The 17165-nt window shown below is 37.2% G+C and overlaps 1 pseudogene; it reads right to left on the bottom strand.

The window, feature by feature from the left end:
- Window positions 1-15609: 15609 nt before the first annotated feature.
- On the bottom strand, window positions 15610-16175 carry LOC125171702 (superoxide dismutase [Mn], mitochondrial-like; annotated as a pseudogene).
- Between the last annotated feature and the right edge of the window lie 990 nt (window positions 16176-17165).

Below are 17165 nucleotides of genomic sequence, written 5' to 3'. Positions count from 1 at the left end.
TAATTCCTCCTCTAAACTTCACACACTCCCATGACCAGTAAGGAGTAGATGACAGCAATACATAGTGTTGAAGAACTGGGATTGCTCTGAATCCCACCCCTGGCACTTAGCATATGTGTGATTTGGACTCAGTATTTAACTGCTTTGTCCTCAGTTTCTATATCCGTAAAATGAAAATAATAAAAATATTTACCTAAGTTTGTGAGCTGGCATTTGTGACAATGTCTTAGCACAGCAGCAGGAAAAATTATGCCTGTGGGATAAGACCTTTCTGACTATTTTTGCAAAGGTACATGACATAAGAATGTTTTTTTTACATGGCTAAAAAAATTAAAAGAAGCATAATTTTGTGGCACAGGGGAATTATACGAAATTTAAATTGCAGCATCTACAAATAAGAATTTTATAATACTATAGCTACACCCAATCACTTATATGCTGTCCATAGCTGCTTTTGCCCTACAAGAGTTGTATAGCTGTGATAGAGACTGTATAGCTAACAGTAGCTGAAATATCTACCATGTGGTCCTTTTTTTTTTAATTTTTTTTTCAACGTTTATTTATTTTTGGGACAGAGAGAGACAGAGCATGAAAGGGGGAGGGGCAGAGAGAGAGGGAGACACAGAATTGGAAATAGGCTCCAGGCTCCCAGCCATCAGCCCAGAGCCCGACGCGGGGCTCAAACTCACAAACCGCGAGATCGTGACCTGGCTGAAGTCGGACGCTTAACCGACTGCGCCACCCAGGTGCCCCTCTACCATGTGGTCCTTTTAAGCTGAGTCCTAAAGGATGGGTAAAAGTTTATAAGCCAAGAGGAGGGTGACAGAAATATCAGATATGCAACACAGATACAAGACAGCATAGAGTACAAGGAAATGAAACTACTCATAGTTGCCTGACAAGACATCAGCACTGAATAAATTTAAATGTCCAAATTTTCCCTGGGTGTATCATGGCTGCTGAGGACCTCTTGAGAAAAATCAGATATCCACCATGGATATTAAGAGCTACAATCTCCAAAGGAAACATCCACACTAACTCCTATCTACTTCTCCTACCCCAAATGTTATGATCCAGCTGAAATAAACTTCTCTTAGCTTCTAGAATATATTGTGCTCCCTTTCTGGGGATTTATTTTTTCAATCCTTCCTAAATTGGCTAAGGATAATTGTTTTTCAACCCTAGCTGTGATTAGAATTTCCTAGAGAACTTTTAAAACATAAGAATGCCTAGGTACTACATAAGAACTTATAACTAGAATGACTAGGTGAAGCAGGAGGCAGGGAGGGCAGGCATTAATGTTTTAAAAGTTTCCCAGATTAATCTAATGGGTAGCCAGGATTAAAGCCAGGTGGACTGAGACCTAATCAACCTTTTGATCTCCACCTAATCACTACTTCCTTCAGGAAATCATTACTTATCTCTCCCAGGCTTGGTTATATGACCCACTCACATGATCTCAAGTACCCTATACTCCCCTTGGATAACTCCACACTCTATTTTGTTTGCTTGCTTAATTATCTCATTTTCACTCAGGCACAGGGTATGTCTAAACTCCCTGTTACAAACTCATACCACCTAATTTCCCTCTCTCTCTCTGCTAAACTTATAATTTATTGTTTGATGTCTGCTTCCCCTAATAGATTGTAAACCCTCTGACAGCAAACATCAGCACTATAGATGTTCACTATAGTATTCATAAATAACATAGCAGCTGACACATAGTAAGTAATCAATAAAAGTACATTTAATGAATGAATGAATAAATGAATGACTGAGCAGCTACATCCTGACTTAGAGCTAAAGTTTCTTTCCCACCAGTCTGAGAAGGAACATGAAGAGGGTTGGAAATGGCCTTTACAAACAGCACCTTGAAGTGCTTTCCAAATCAGATTGTTTCCATTTTATTCAAGTGTGGCAAGAACACAGTTCTCAAGTGGCCTTTGTAAAGTAGGTGCTTTCCCACTTCTAGGGAATCACTTACCTTACCTTGTACCTCACATCACAGGCCACATATCAGACATATTATCGGATAAATAAAAATAAAACAAAACACAGAAAGAGTTATAAACTATCTCCCATCCAGTCATGGAATGCTTTGCTGCTTTAGATAAATATCAAAACACCAGAAGTGCTACTGTTTATGTGGTGGTGGAATGCAGGGTTGACAAAAGAAAAGTCAGAGTCAAGTGACTAGTATTATAATTTAACTAACACCAATACACTTCTCTACATCAGAATCACAAGAGGTCTTAATAAAGAGTCTAAAAGGTAGGATATGACGGGTGAATAGGCAACAGTTAATAACTTAGCTTCTAAGGCTGGAACTGCCCAACTTCTAATCCAAGTTTTTCCAACATCTAGTTCAATGTCTGGTCCAAGAATTTATTATCCCTGTGACTTTGGGTAACATACTTATGCCTCTAAGACTTAATTTCTCTAATTTAGCCTCATTTTGAGAATTAAATAGGATAAAGCATTTTAATCTCTGATGATAAGGTCTAACACATAGTAAGTCCTAAATAAAAATAGTATCTGAGGAAGAGCCAAGATGGCAGAACAGCATGGAAGATTTTTGTGTCTCGCATCCATGAAATACAGCCAGACCAACACTAAAATATCCTACACAGAGAAATGATTGGAGGATTAACACAACAATCTGCACAACCTGAACCACAGAATTCAGCAGGTACGTGGCATGGAGAGGTGAACTTGGGGAAAGAGAAGCCGGCAGAGGGCAGGGAGCCACTTTTGCAGGTGGAGAGAAGACGGAGACTGGTGGGGGGAGGAACAGAATACGAGAAAAGCACCCCTTCCCAAAAGCAGCTGGAGAGAAAGTAGAAAATTGGAAACAGCCGCAGGGACTAAACTACAAAGGGAGAAAGGAGAAAGAAGACGGTTTAAATTCCATTAAGACAGTAAACGAGGGGAGTGGAAACTCTGCAACTCCACAGCTCCATACCTGGTGGTGCTCTGGTGGGAAGGGTGAATCCCCAGGAACAGAGTGGGGTCCGGGAGGTTCTTGGGCCACATGGGGAAAAGAGGTACCACTGTTGGAAGGACTTTTGGTAGAGACTGTTGAAGCCACCTGGTTCCAGCAGACCCCAGAAAATGGCCACATTTGCTGGTGCTGGAAACAAGGTCTTTAAGGGTGAAGCCTGGTGCCAGATGTGTGTTGTGATTTTCTATAGTCCCTGAAACGCTGCTGCTACACTACCTCGTGAACTTTTTCTGGGGCGGGCTGGCACCTGGCCACAGTCTCGGGGCACTGGCAGCAGCAGGGTCCCACAAGCGTTCCTGGGTGCAGCCGACATTCAGCCATTGCTTGGTGAGACCCTCCCACAGAGGGGCGGAACGGGTCAGAGCCGCAGTCCTTCAGAATTAAGGGCCAGGGAAAACAGCCGCATCTGAGACAAAACTAGAGAGAGAGGTACTGCCTGGGGCTTTGTCACAGACAGTGAAGAAGCAGGGAGTGGATGAAAGCTGAAGACAGAGGACTGGTGCATGATTGCTGATCCAGGAGAACAGACTGGGTAGCTGGCTGGCACCATTTTCACCACTTCCGCGCATGTGCATATACACCTATGAGCCCCACAACAATCCACCGCAGTAGGCTAGCAGCGCCATCTAGTGGAGAATGGAGCCATTACAATGAGCCCCACCCAACTGGGCCAACCTTGCTCTTCAAGAACACAAGTCTCACCACCTACTTAGTTTATGGACTATAAAGAGCTACACAGTTGGCCTTTTAGGGGAAAATGAAGTAATTTCAGTCCTATTTCAATCTGTTAACAGGTACATCTATTCAATTTTCTTTCTTTTTCACTTTTACACTAGCTTTTTTCCTTCAATACAGAAAGAGAAAAAATTAATTTTTATATTCAATTTCTATTAAAAACTTTTTCTTTATTTTTTCTTAATTTTTTTTGCTTTTATGTAACTTTTTCAAATTCTATTTTACTTCTATCACTATCGTAGTCTACTACAGTTTATTCACTCTTTCAAATTTTCAAACGATTTCCATTTTTTCTCTTTTTTCTTTTTCTTTTCTATTCTTTTCCTTGAAAATAGAACAAGAAAATACTCATTTTTATTTTTAATTTATATTAAAAATATTTTCCTTTATTTTTCCGACTGTATTCTTTACTTTTGTGTAAACTTTTTTAAATTCTCTTTTACTTCAATCATCTCATTTTAATCCCCTTCAGTGTATTCATTTTTCGAATTCTCAACCAATTTCCTTTTTTTTTTTCTTTTTCTCCCTTTTTTTTTCTCTAATATGTCAAACAACTGTCAACACCCAGACAAAAACACATCTAGGATCTAGCATCATTTATTAGATTTGTGTGTGTGTATTTAATTTTTTTAATTTTATTATTTTTTTAATTTTAATTTCTTAATTTTAATTTTTTCTACTTCATTAATTCCTTTTCTCCTTTCAAAATGATGAAACGAAGGAATTCACCCCAAAAGAAAGAGCTCAAAGAAACAACAGCCAGGGATTTAACCACCACAGATACAAGCAAGATGTCTGAACCAGAATTTAGAATCACGATAGTAAGAATACTAGCTGGAGTCAAAAATAGATTAGAATCCCTTTCTGCAGAGATAAAAGCAGTAAAAAATAGCCAGAATGAAATTAAAAATGCTATAACTGAACTGCAATCACGGATGGATGCAGCGGCAGCAGGGATGGATGAGGCAGAACAGAGAATCAGTGATATAGAGGACAAACTTATAGAGAATAATGAAGCAGAAAACAAGAGGGAGATGAAGGCAAAAGAGCACAAATTAAGAATTAGAGAAATCAGTGACTCATTAGAAAGGAGAACATCAGAATCATAGGGGTCCCAGAAGACAAAGAGAGAGAAACAAGGGTAGAAGGGTTATGTGAGCAAATCATGACAGAAAAGTTTCCCAACCTGGGGAAAGACACAGACATCAAAGTCCAGGAAGCACAGAGGACCCCCATTAGATTCAACAAAAACTGACCATCAACAAGGCATATCATAGTCCAATTCACAAAATACTCAGGCAAGGAGAGAATCATGAAAGCAACAAGGGAAAAAAGTCCCTAACATACAAGGTAAGACAGGTCAGGTTTGCAGCAGACTTATCCACAGAAACTTGGCAGGCCAGAGGAGTGGCAGGATATATTCCATGCGCTGAATCATAAAAATATGCAGCCAAGAATTCTTTATCCAGCAAGGTTGTCATTCAAAATAGAAGGAGAGATAAAAAATTTCCCAGACACACAAAAATTAAAGGAGTTTGTGACCACTAAACCAGCCTTACAAGAAATGTTAAGGGGGACTCTCTGAATATTCATATATATAGATGGAGAACCATCTATCATGCTAATGGTCAACAAAAGAAAGCTGGAGTAACCATACTTATATCAGACAATCTAGACTTTAAAATAAAGTCTGTAGACTGTAGACTGTAAAATAAAGTCTGTAGACTTTAAAATAAAGACTGTATCAAGAGATGCAGAAGGGCACTATATCATAATCAAGGGGTCTGTCCACCACGAAGACCTAACAATTGTAAATATTTATGGGCCAGATGTGGAGGCACCCAAATATATAAAACAATTAATCACAAACAAAGAAACTCATAGACAGTAATACCATAATAGCAGGAGACTTCAACACCCCACTCACAGCAAGGGACAGATCACCTAATCAAAAAATCAACAGGCAAACAATGGCTTTGAATGACACACTGGACCAGATGGACTTAACAGATATATTCAGAACATTTCATCCTAAAGCAGCAGAATATACATTCTTCTCCAGTGCACATGGAATGTTCTCCAGAATAGACCATATACTGGGACACAAATCAGCCCTCAACAAGTACAAGAAGATCGAGATAATACCATGCATATTTTCAGACCACAATGCTATGAAACTCAAAATCAACCACAAGAAAAAAATTTGGAAAGGTAACAAATACTTGGAGACTGAAGAACATCCCAGTAAAGAATGAATGGGTTAACCAAGCAGTTAAAGAGGAATTTAAAAGGTATATGGAAGTCAATGAAAATGATAACACCACAACCCCAAACCTCTGGGATGCAGCAAAGGCGGTCATAAGAGGAAAATATATAGCAATCCAGGCCTTCCTAAAGAAAGAAGAAAGATCTCGGATACACAACCTAACCTTATGCCTTAAGGAGCTGGAAAAAGAAGAGCAAATAAAATCCAAAACCAGCAGAAGACAGGAAATAATAAAGATTAGAGCAGAAATTAATGCTATCAAAACCAAAAAAAAAAAAAAAAAAACAAAACAGTAGAACAGTAGAACAGGTTAATGAAACCAGAAGCTGGTTCTTTGAAAGAAGTAACAAAATTGATAAACCACTAGCCAGTTTGATCAAAAAGGAAAAGGAAAGGATCCAAATAAATAAAATCAAGAGATAGGAGAGGAGAGATAACAACGAACACAGCAGAAATACAAACAATAATAAGAGACTATTATGAGCAATTATATATATGCCAATAAAATGGGCCATCTGGAAGAAATGGACAAATTCCTAGAAACATATACACTACCAAAACTGAAACAAGAAGAAATGGAAAATTTGAACAGACTCATAACCAGTAAGGAAATCAAATTAGTAATCAAAAATCTGCCAAAACACAAGAGTCCACGGCCAGATGGCTTTCCAGGGGAATTCTACCAAACAATTAAGGAAGAGTTAACACCTATTCTCTTGAAGCTGTTCCAAAAAATAGAAATGGAAGGAAAACTTCCAAACTCTTTCTGTGATGCCAGCATTACCTTGGATCCAAAACCAGACAGAGACCCCACTGAAAAGGAGAACTATAGACCAATTTCCCTGATGAACATGGATGCAAAAGTCCTCAACAAGATATTATCCAACCAACTCCAATAATACATTTAAAAAAATCATTCACCACGACCAAGTTGGATTTATACCTGGGATGCAGGGCTGGTTCAATATCTGCAAAACAATTAACATGATTCATCACATCAATAAAAGAAAGGACAAGAACCATAGGATCCTCTCAATAGATGCAGAGAAAGCATTTGACAAAATACAACATCCTTTCTTGATAAAAACCCTCAAGAAAGTAGGGATAGAAGGAGCATACCTCAAGATCATGAGCCATATATGAAGGACCCAACATGAATATCATCCTCAATGGGGAAAAACTGACAGCTTTCCCCCTAAGGTCAGGAACAAGGCAGGGATGCCCACTCTCCCACTGTTATTCAACTTAGTATTGGAAGTCTTAGCCTCTGCAATCAGACAACACAAAGAAATAAAAGGCATCCAAATTGGCCACGAGGAGGTCAAACTTTCACTCTTCGCAGATGACATGATACTCTATATGGAAAACCCAAAAGATTCCACAAAAAACTGCTAGAATTGAAATCATGAATTCAGCAATGTTGCAGGATATAAAATCAATGCACAGAAATCGGTTGCATTCCTATACACCAACAATTAATTGACAGAAAGGGAAAGCAAGTAATTGAACCCATTCACAGTTGCACAAAATAACCATAAAATACCTAGGAATAAATCTAACCAAAGAGGTGGAAAATCTATACGCTGAAACTATAGACAGCTTATGAAAGAAATTGAAGACACCAAAAAATGGAAAAAGATTCCATGCTCCTGGATAGGAAGAACAATACTGTTAAAATGTTGATACTACCCAAATCAATCTACATATTCAATGCAATCTCTATCAAAATAACACCAGCATTCTTCACTGAGCTAGAACAAATAATCCTAAAAATGTGTGGAACCAGAAAAGATCCCGAATAGCCACAGCAATCTTGAAAAAGAAAACCAAAGCAGAAGGCATCACAATCCCAGACTTCAAGCTGTACTAGAAAGCTGTAATCAAAACAGTATGGTACTGGCACATGAACATTCAGATCAATGGAACAGAGTAGAGAACCCAGAAATTGACCCACAAATGTATGGGCAGCTAATCTCTGACAAAGCAGGAAAGAATATCCAATGGAATAAAGACAGTCTCTTCAGCAAGTGGTGCTGGGAAAACTGGACAGCAACATGCAGAAGAATGAACCTGGACCACTTTCTTGAACCTTGCACAAAAACTAAAAATGGATGAAAGACCTAAATGTAAGACAGGAAGCCATCAAAATCCTTGAGGAGAAAGCAGGCAAAAACTTGTTTGATCTTGGCCACAGAAACTTCTTACTCAACATATCTCCGGGGACAAGGGAAACAAAAGCAAAAATGAACTATTGGGACCTCATCAAAATAAAAAGCTTCTGCACAGCGAAGGAAACAATCAGCAAAACTAAAAGGTAACCCACAGAATGGGAGAAGATATTTTCAAATGACATATCAGATAAAGGTTTAGTATCCAAAATCTATAAAAAACCTATCAAACTCGACATCCAAAAAACAAAAAATCCAGTGAAGAAATGGGCAAAAGACATGAATAGACACTTCTCCAAAGAAGACATCCAGATGGCCAACTGACACATGAAATAATGCTCAACATCACTCATCATCAGGCAAATGCAAATCAAAACCACAATGAGATACCACCTTACACCTGTCAGAATGACTAACATTAACAACTAAGGCAAAAACAGATGTTGGAAAGGATGCAGAGAAAGAGGATATCTTTTGCATTGCTGGTGGGAATGCAAGCTGGTGCAGCCACTCTGGAAAAGAGTATGAAGCTTCCTCAAAAAATTAAAAATAGAACTACCCTACGACCCAACAATTGCACTAGTAGGTATTTATCCAAGGGATACATGTATGCTGTTTCGAAGGGACACATGCACCCCCATGTTTATAGCAGCACTATCAACAATAGCCAAAGTGTGGAAAGAGCCCAAATGTCCATCAAATGGATGAATGGATAAAGAAGATGTGGTATATATATATACAATGGAGTATTACTCAGCAGTCAGAAAGAATGAAATCTTGCCATTTGCAACTACGTGGATTGAACTGAAGGGTATTATGTTAAGTGAAATTAGTCAGAGAAAGACAAAAATCATATGACTTCAATCATATGAGGAGTTTAAGAGACAAAACAGATGAAGATAAGGAAAGGGAAACAAAAATAATATAAAAACAGGGAGGGGGACAAAACAGAAGAAACTCATAAATATGGAGAACAAACTGAGGGTTGCTGGAGGAGCTGTGGGAGGGTAGATGAGCTAAACGGGTGAGGGGCACTAAGGAATCTACCCTGAAATCATTGTTGCACCATATGCTAACTAATTTGGATGTAAATTTAAAAATAAATAAATAAATAAACTAGTAAAAAATTTTTAAAAATTATTTAAAAATATAAAATAAATAAATAATAAAAATACAAAATAATATCTAAAAGCACTTTGTCCTTAAATATTCAACTTTTTTCAACATCTTTTATAGTTCATGTGAGCACCACCCATATTTCCCCAGAGTTAGAATTCTCTTGATTCCTGCTATCCATTTCTCCTGACCACTTTGGGAAATCTCCTTACAAAAGAATAGAAGACTGAACAGGTTTCCATCTCTAAAGGTCCATCAGATATCATCCAGGAAGTTCCCTGACAGCTTATGCAATCCAATGAGTTTGAATCTGTATTTTCATGTTCACATTTCCATTATTACTCTATAGCATAAACAGACATTAATACACTATCATTGGCATTTTCCCCTTTCAATAATTTCTTTTGTATTGTATTCAATAACTTAAGTGTAAGTTAAATACAGCAACTGTGATGTGAGTTATTTAGTAAAAGGTTTGTTAACTAAAATTTAAATTAAAAAAATAAATTAAATAATTACACAAGTTTAAAAAAAGTTTCAAAAACTAATATTTTAATGTCTGTCTTCTGATACTATTTCTACATTTATATCAACACATATATGCTACATACCAACCTTGTATTGCAAACAAACATGAAGTATTAGAAAATAAAACATATTGACCTAAATTTTCCCATATTAAAAAACATAGGTTTGGAAGTTCATCTTTAAGTGACTCTGTGGCACAAATAATGTCAACAGAAATTACATAAATTTCCTATGTCCCAACATATGTCTTTGTACCTGAAATGATCAGATTTTTTTCTGTATTCTATAATATAATATTTGTACTATAAAATGGGATAAGTAACTGAATACATTAATAAATTGCAAGCTTCTAAGATTTTGGTTGTAGAGCTTACACCTAAATACGCCTGGGTATGGGAAGTGTTTAGAGTTCCTTTTATCCCTAAGAGATTCTGTAATAAACTGAAATGTTTTGTCCTTTTAAATGTATATTTAGAGAGAGTATATATCCCTACAGAAAAAAAATGAATAAAATTAATATAAGTATCTCAAGGCTCAAGTTTTTGTTGGGCTTCTTGGAAAAACTGTATCATTGCTATTCAAACAAAGAATAGCATTAAATTGATAATGACATGAACAAAGACACATATAAAAGAGTAGCCTGTAGTTTTAGGAATTTTGAAGTTAATTTCATCAAAACCAGGCACCTAAAAAGACTAATGGTAATACCATTTCAGAAAACAGAAACCCAACAATCAAATGTAAATGTACTTCTTTACATTCTCACGAAAATACCAGCTTAAAAAATCAGTTACACAGTGAAATTCAAAATTGGATAGGCCAGGGTAAAAGAAATACATAGTGAAATATTCTGAAGAAGAAGTAATGGAAAAAGTGTGACTCCCACCACAATCCATTGTACCCACATCCCACTATGGACTGTTCATTCTAATTCTGACCTACTCGGTGGTTGAAAGAAATGCATAAATCGCAGGATCCTAGCCTCGATTTAGCACTGATTCGAAATAACAAATAAATTTGCTTTGAATAACAGAATGTATGTTCATTTCCTTAACAACATTTAATATATTTATATGTAGTGTCTTTTAGGTCTTCACCTGCAAATATCACCCATCTACTTTCTAAGTAACCACAAGTCCCACATTATTGCTCTGTTAAACCAGGGAAACAAAATACAAACTCCCATTACCATTTGATGCAATTATAGTCTCTTAAAACAACTGGATCAATGTGCATGGTGTCCATCAAATAAGTAAAATGATTTACCAAGCAGATTTTTTTTATTTTAATTTTTTCTTTTATTTGAGAGAGATAGTGTGTGCATGAGCAGGGGAGAGGAGTGGAGAGGGAGAGAGAGAGAGAGAGAGAGAGAGAGAGAGAGAGAGAGAATCCTAAGCAGCCACCACCCTCAGCACAGAACCCCAACAACATGCTTGATCCCATGATCCTGGGATCATGACCTAAGCAGAAATCAAGAGTCAGCCACTCAACTGACTGAGCCACCCAGGAGCCCCTACCAAGTGGAATTGAAGTGTCACATTGACTATGTCTGAAAATATGTAAAATAAAATTAAAAACTATGGAAATTATTTGGATAAGAATGGCTTAGATGCTATCCAAATAGTTTAAGACAACATTTGTACTCCTTATACTCCAAAAATAACTAATTCTACATTTTGTATAGGGTCTTAAAATAAAATCTCTACCTTTAATTTAAATAAGTCATTACTTTTTATAAATGACAAATAGATTCATAGGAGAAAAATAAATCAGTAAATGAAGGTTGAGGAGGCATGGATGTTAATATCAAGTAAGAAAGGTAGAAAGGGCTCAAATTAGATCATGTCTGAGCAAAGTCTAGCAAGGCCGAAGAGGCTCCTCTGTCCTGATATTTTGACAGAAGAGCATTCTAAGCAAAAGGAATAACAAGTACAAAGAACCTGATGTAGGAGTTGCCCCAAATGGGAGGAGTTGGAGGAAATGCAAGGAGACAATTATGTCTTCAGCAAAGAAAATAAAAGCGGTCAGAGAAGTAAGGGTGAAGCAGGTTGGAGGCAGGTTGTATCGGTCCTGGGATGTTCATGGAGTTTAGATTTTATTCCAAGTTAAGATGGAAACCTACTGGAAGTTAAGGGGAAGAGAGGAATAACCTGAATGAGTTCATTTTCCAGACCACTGTGGCTGTTGTGTTGAGAACCGACTACAGAGGGCACTACAGTGGAACAGACTGTATAGAGAGCAGACAGGAAGCAACTTGCCACTCTCGAGGTGTAAAATTTTGTCAATTTTGCTGTTTTGGACTGAGAGATGAAATACTGGGTCAGATGCTGGATATACTCGGAAAACATAGCAGACAGGGTTGCTGATGGGTTGGATACTGGAGTAGGAGAGAACAAGAGTCAAAGCTACTCAAGCATTTTAGTTTGAACATCATGACTGATTGTTTTGCCATTAGCTGACATGGGAAAGATGGTGAGAGGAATGGGTTTCAGGAGTTCTGCAATTCAGTTTGGGGCATGCTAATTTTGAGATGACTTAATACATTCCACTGGAAATGGCTAAATAGGCAGTTGGGTATGAGTCTAGAATTCAGGGAAAATACCTGGGGTAGAAATAAAACTTTGGGGGTGACAGCCTATTAACTTTATTTAAACTGTAATTAATTAATGACACTTATTTTAAAACTCTATTTGATATAACTTTCTGTGAAAGAAATCATTATGACTTAAAAAATGCTTATAATAGGGGCACTTGGGTGGCTCAGTTGGTTAAGCATCCAACTTCAGCTCAGGTCATGATCTTGCAGTCCATGAGTTCGAGCCCCATGTCGGGCTCTGTGCTGACAGTTCAGAGCCTGGAGCCTGCTTCAGATTCTGTGTCCCCCTCTCTCTCTGCTCCTCCCCCACTCATGCTCTAACTCTCTCTGTCTCTCAAAAATAAATAAACATTAAAAATTGTTTTAAATGCTTATAATAAATATCTTATCCTCTCAATTAATCTAAATAGAGATCTTGGTCCAATATATGAATCCTCAAAGACAACAACACCAACAACAACAAAAAACTACTTATAATTTATGTCCTAAAACATGCTATAATTTGGATACTAACAAGAATGATCACATTTAAGGTTTAAAAATGTCAGGCTCATCTTTGTCTTTTAACAAATTTTCTAAATATGTACACACATTTTGTTTAATGTATCCCCTTATAAAATAGGAAGATAATTCATTCATATATCTTTCAAGTTCATAATGACCATAACTCTGTATCAAGTGTGACTGTACTAATTATCTTGGAGAACTTCAGGTGACTTTACAGTGAGCTGGCTATTCCAGAAATAGCATCAAGGCCCCAGTTCTCAGGTTGTCAGAAGACCCAATGGTTGCAGCCAAGTGGAACCAGCTAATATTGATAAATATCAAAGTATATACTGGCTTTGCCAACTTAGCCACCTCCTTGTATTTTTTTTAATTAGTCACATGATTCTGTGCTATGCAGAAAAATTTATCCATACGGTCTTCTGTTATGTGGCCCTAGTCCATTGTCCTAACCACAGCACTCTCCTGATAACACACACGCCCCATGAGAATAGACACTGGCATGCTATCCTTGTAGTCAGGGCACTTAACACTGATTGCACATAGAAGTGAGTCATTTAATTTTCACGGTTATTGAACACCTTAACCCTGAACTTTCTTGTATCATAAAAAGCTTCTATAAAAATTGAAAGCAGAAATAATATCACAACTCTGAGGATGGCAAAGGAAAGAAGAAATGCCAGCTGAGAGGGTGATACTTAAAAAGTTTGGCATTTCTGATTTACAGTGGGCAAACCGATTAAAATGTTTATTATAAAACTAAAATTACAGTTTCAATACAAGCATTTGACTTTAATGTTGAGAAAATCAATATTTGCTAGTATTTAGTTTATTACATGCTATGGAGAGGAGGATTAGAAAAAAGCATTTTCTATATTACAATCAGCTGATCTATCAAATCAGTTTTTGCAGAGTCATTACTGTTGGGTAATTGAATATTTATCAAATGATCTGTACATAGCAGATAAATAACCTTTTACTTGACTTCCAGTACCCTGTTATACAAGCCAGACACATTCCCATTTTAGTGTGTATTTAATTTCTTGTTACAGAAGATCCATAAGCCCTTGGATGTGCATCAAAATTATCTGTGGAGCTTTATAAAACACCTATGTTTGGAATCCATACAAAATAAATCAAAATCCACAGGGATGGGACTACAAGTGATTGTGATTATCAAGCCCTGTCTTCTTGACTTTAGTAAAATACCTTGCTTGTGAGGCCATTAATTCATATGATAAACATTTATTGGCCATCTATTATGCTCCAGGTTTAATGCTAGAAGCCAGAGTTTCTTACATAGATGAAAAAGATTCATTCCCTGTTTTCATTTTATCATCAAAAATATTCTGTGATTAGCATTCAACTTTGGAGTAACTGTAATGGTGTAGCATGCTTTAGGATGCTTTGCAAGGCCAACTACCTCAGTCTGCATGGTGGAGGAGAGTTATTTCTTTAAGAGATAATTTCTAAATCCTAAGCAAAAAGCAATGGTAAGCAGTTTGGGAGAGTATGTAAGGTGGAAATCATAGCTTGCTTGGAGGCAAAACAGAGACTGACATTTTCAGGAAACCACAACAATATCAGCACTAATCTGTTCAATATACTTTTGTAGACACTGGCAATAATTAATATATATAACCTTATATATATCTATCTCAGGTTGTTAGTTAGGCTATTGAAGAGCAATTCAATAGAGCCTGACCAACACTTTCACTTCATTCAACAAAGATTTATCAGATGCTAATTGTGACAGGCTCTGTTCTGTGTGCTTGGGACACACTAAATAAAATAGACAAAGATACCTATCCTAATGATTTTAGGACTATGGAATGGATAAGAACAGAATACAAAAAATATATAATATTCTTCCAAATTATCCAAAATCTATTGTATCCAAATAGATGTAACCACTATTAATCTTACTAGGCACTTGAAACTTTATATACTCCTTGCTTAAAGATGATACACATAATATAATAATTATAATACATGCATAATATGCAAATTACTTTCTAACCTGAAGAATGAGTGAACTAAAATAATCATGAAGCAATAAATATAGATAGGCTATTCTTTATAATAGTTACTAAGCAAAATCAGAAATTCCTAATAGCATACAAAACCGAGATAAAAGTTTCAAAATAAACATATGACAGGAATTTTCCCAATTATTACTTTAACAGATTGATACCACTCTTGGATTAAACTGTTTTGTTCACCAGCAAACAGTGAAATGATGATTTACATTGATGTCAAAGCAACAGTACCACTTCATATGGTGTTTCTCTCTATCAGAAAGGAAACTACAATTTTAGAGGTATTCTAGTGAATCAGTAACTTCAAATATGTAGAAGCAACCTTGGAGAGAATGTGCAAAAGTGTTCTTCAAATAAGGAAAGCTAGAGAGACATCCCAAGTCTTTGACTTACAGAGAAGTAAAGAAAGAGAAGATCTAATTACTGCTGACACGACATGAGGAAGTCACTTCACACCACTGTAATTTAACTAGATTTAACCTTGTTCCAGTCCACTGGGCAATGTAAGAAGGATAATTAATAATCTAAATAGTGACAATATTACATACTGTGCATTCTGGCATCTTGGCAGACACTGGGGACAGAAATAAAACTAAATCATAGTCATTACCCCTCAGCAACTCCTTACAGAAGGCTAACATATAAATGAGTAATTTTTAAAATAATGACCTTCTTTTGCAGATTATGTATCTTTTAGTTACATTCTTCCAGTCGATTACACTCCAAACAGCTTTTAGATAATCAGATCTGACACTTTTATAGTGAAGGTAATAAGCATACTACCATATACGTGTCTCCACGTATACTACCATATATGTGGAATAAGACCTGTTGTTCCTTGTGATGGATACTGATTGGAACAGGAAGCAATTTGTAAGTGTCCTTATTACTTAATGAAACCAAGCCAACCACAATCTGAACTTGAATGCTAACAGACACAGCTGTCAACTTCTCCTTAAATAAGTCAAAGGAAGCAAAGTAACATTTGCTGGTTTCCAGCAACAACCCTTTTTGTTCTCCACCATCATTAGGGCTTAGGTTTATTCTTGAAAGAGTGGTATGGCCTCCACCACTGAACTTTAATGCAGTCTGAAGAGCTACCTGAATTATAACATCACTTTATGCCAAATCCTCTCTATATTCCTCCTTGGTGGCATTCAAATTATGCACACTATTGCCATGACGCATACTGTCGTGCAGTTGCATGATTTTGTGCATTAATATTAGGCCCCTGGGCACTATAACCATAAGTCAGGGATGCTGTGTGCAAACATTACAACACACCATGAAGTAAGCATGGACAAATGATCAAAAGCACGGGCTCTGGAGCAAGACTGTCTAGGTTCACATCCTGGGTCTATCACATAGGAGCTGTGTGACATCGGGCACGATAATTAACTTCTCTGTTTTTCAGTTCCTTCATGGGTGAGATGGATATTTTAATATTAGCTTACTTCCAGGGCAATTATCAAAAAGAAATGAGATTCTATATGAAATGTGCTGACAACAGGACCTGCTATGTAATAAGCATGCATTTAGTGTTACGTGGAGATATGAAATCTGATCTAAATCTTGAAGTAGAAGACATTTGCTAGGTGGAGGAGAAAAGAACAGATATTCAGGGAAGGAGAATAGCACGTTCTAAGCCAGAGGAGAATAAAGGCAAGAGATTTAAGATGGCTGAAGTGCAGGGTAAATGGGGGCAGGTTTGTGGCAGGTGGGAAATGGCTGTTCATGAGCCCGAACGTACAGAGGGGTCCCATCGTGAAGGGCGCTCTATATCATGCCAAACCATTTGGACAACACATTTATCTTCAAAACCAGTGAAATATTTTGAAGACTCATCAGCATTCAAAAAGAAGAGTGACAGCTCATAGGTTGTGCGCCACTGTCAGACTCAAAGAGAGAGGTCAGAGAAAATACCACTTGAATACACACGGCTCTTCTTTCTCTTCAGAGCCAAGAGCACAAAGTGCAAAAGTGCCTTAGAGTTTCTTATTAGCTTTGTCAGGAATTGCAACCACTGCTCTTTCTGGCAGTCATCCTTTGGGAAGTTGTTTGTGAACAGCTGAGTGAGGAAGGAAAGCCAACCACCTCACACGGTGGAAGGTTCACGCCTGTAAGCCCGGATGCCAGTTTACCAGTCAGACAGAGGAAGGAAGCTTCCACTGACACTCTATGCGCTCAAGTTCTATGAATAGGGACCTTCATT

Source organism: Prionailurus viverrinus, chromosome C1 (assembly GCF_022837055.1).
Source record: "Prionailurus viverrinus isolate Anna chromosome C1, UM_Priviv_1.0, whole genome shotgun sequence".
Lineage (NCBI taxonomy): Eukaryota > Metazoa > Chordata > Mammalia > Carnivora > Felidae > Prionailurus > Prionailurus viverrinus.
The sequence above is the reverse complement of the archived record's forward strand: the minus strand, read 5'-3'. Positions and strand labels throughout refer to the sequence as shown.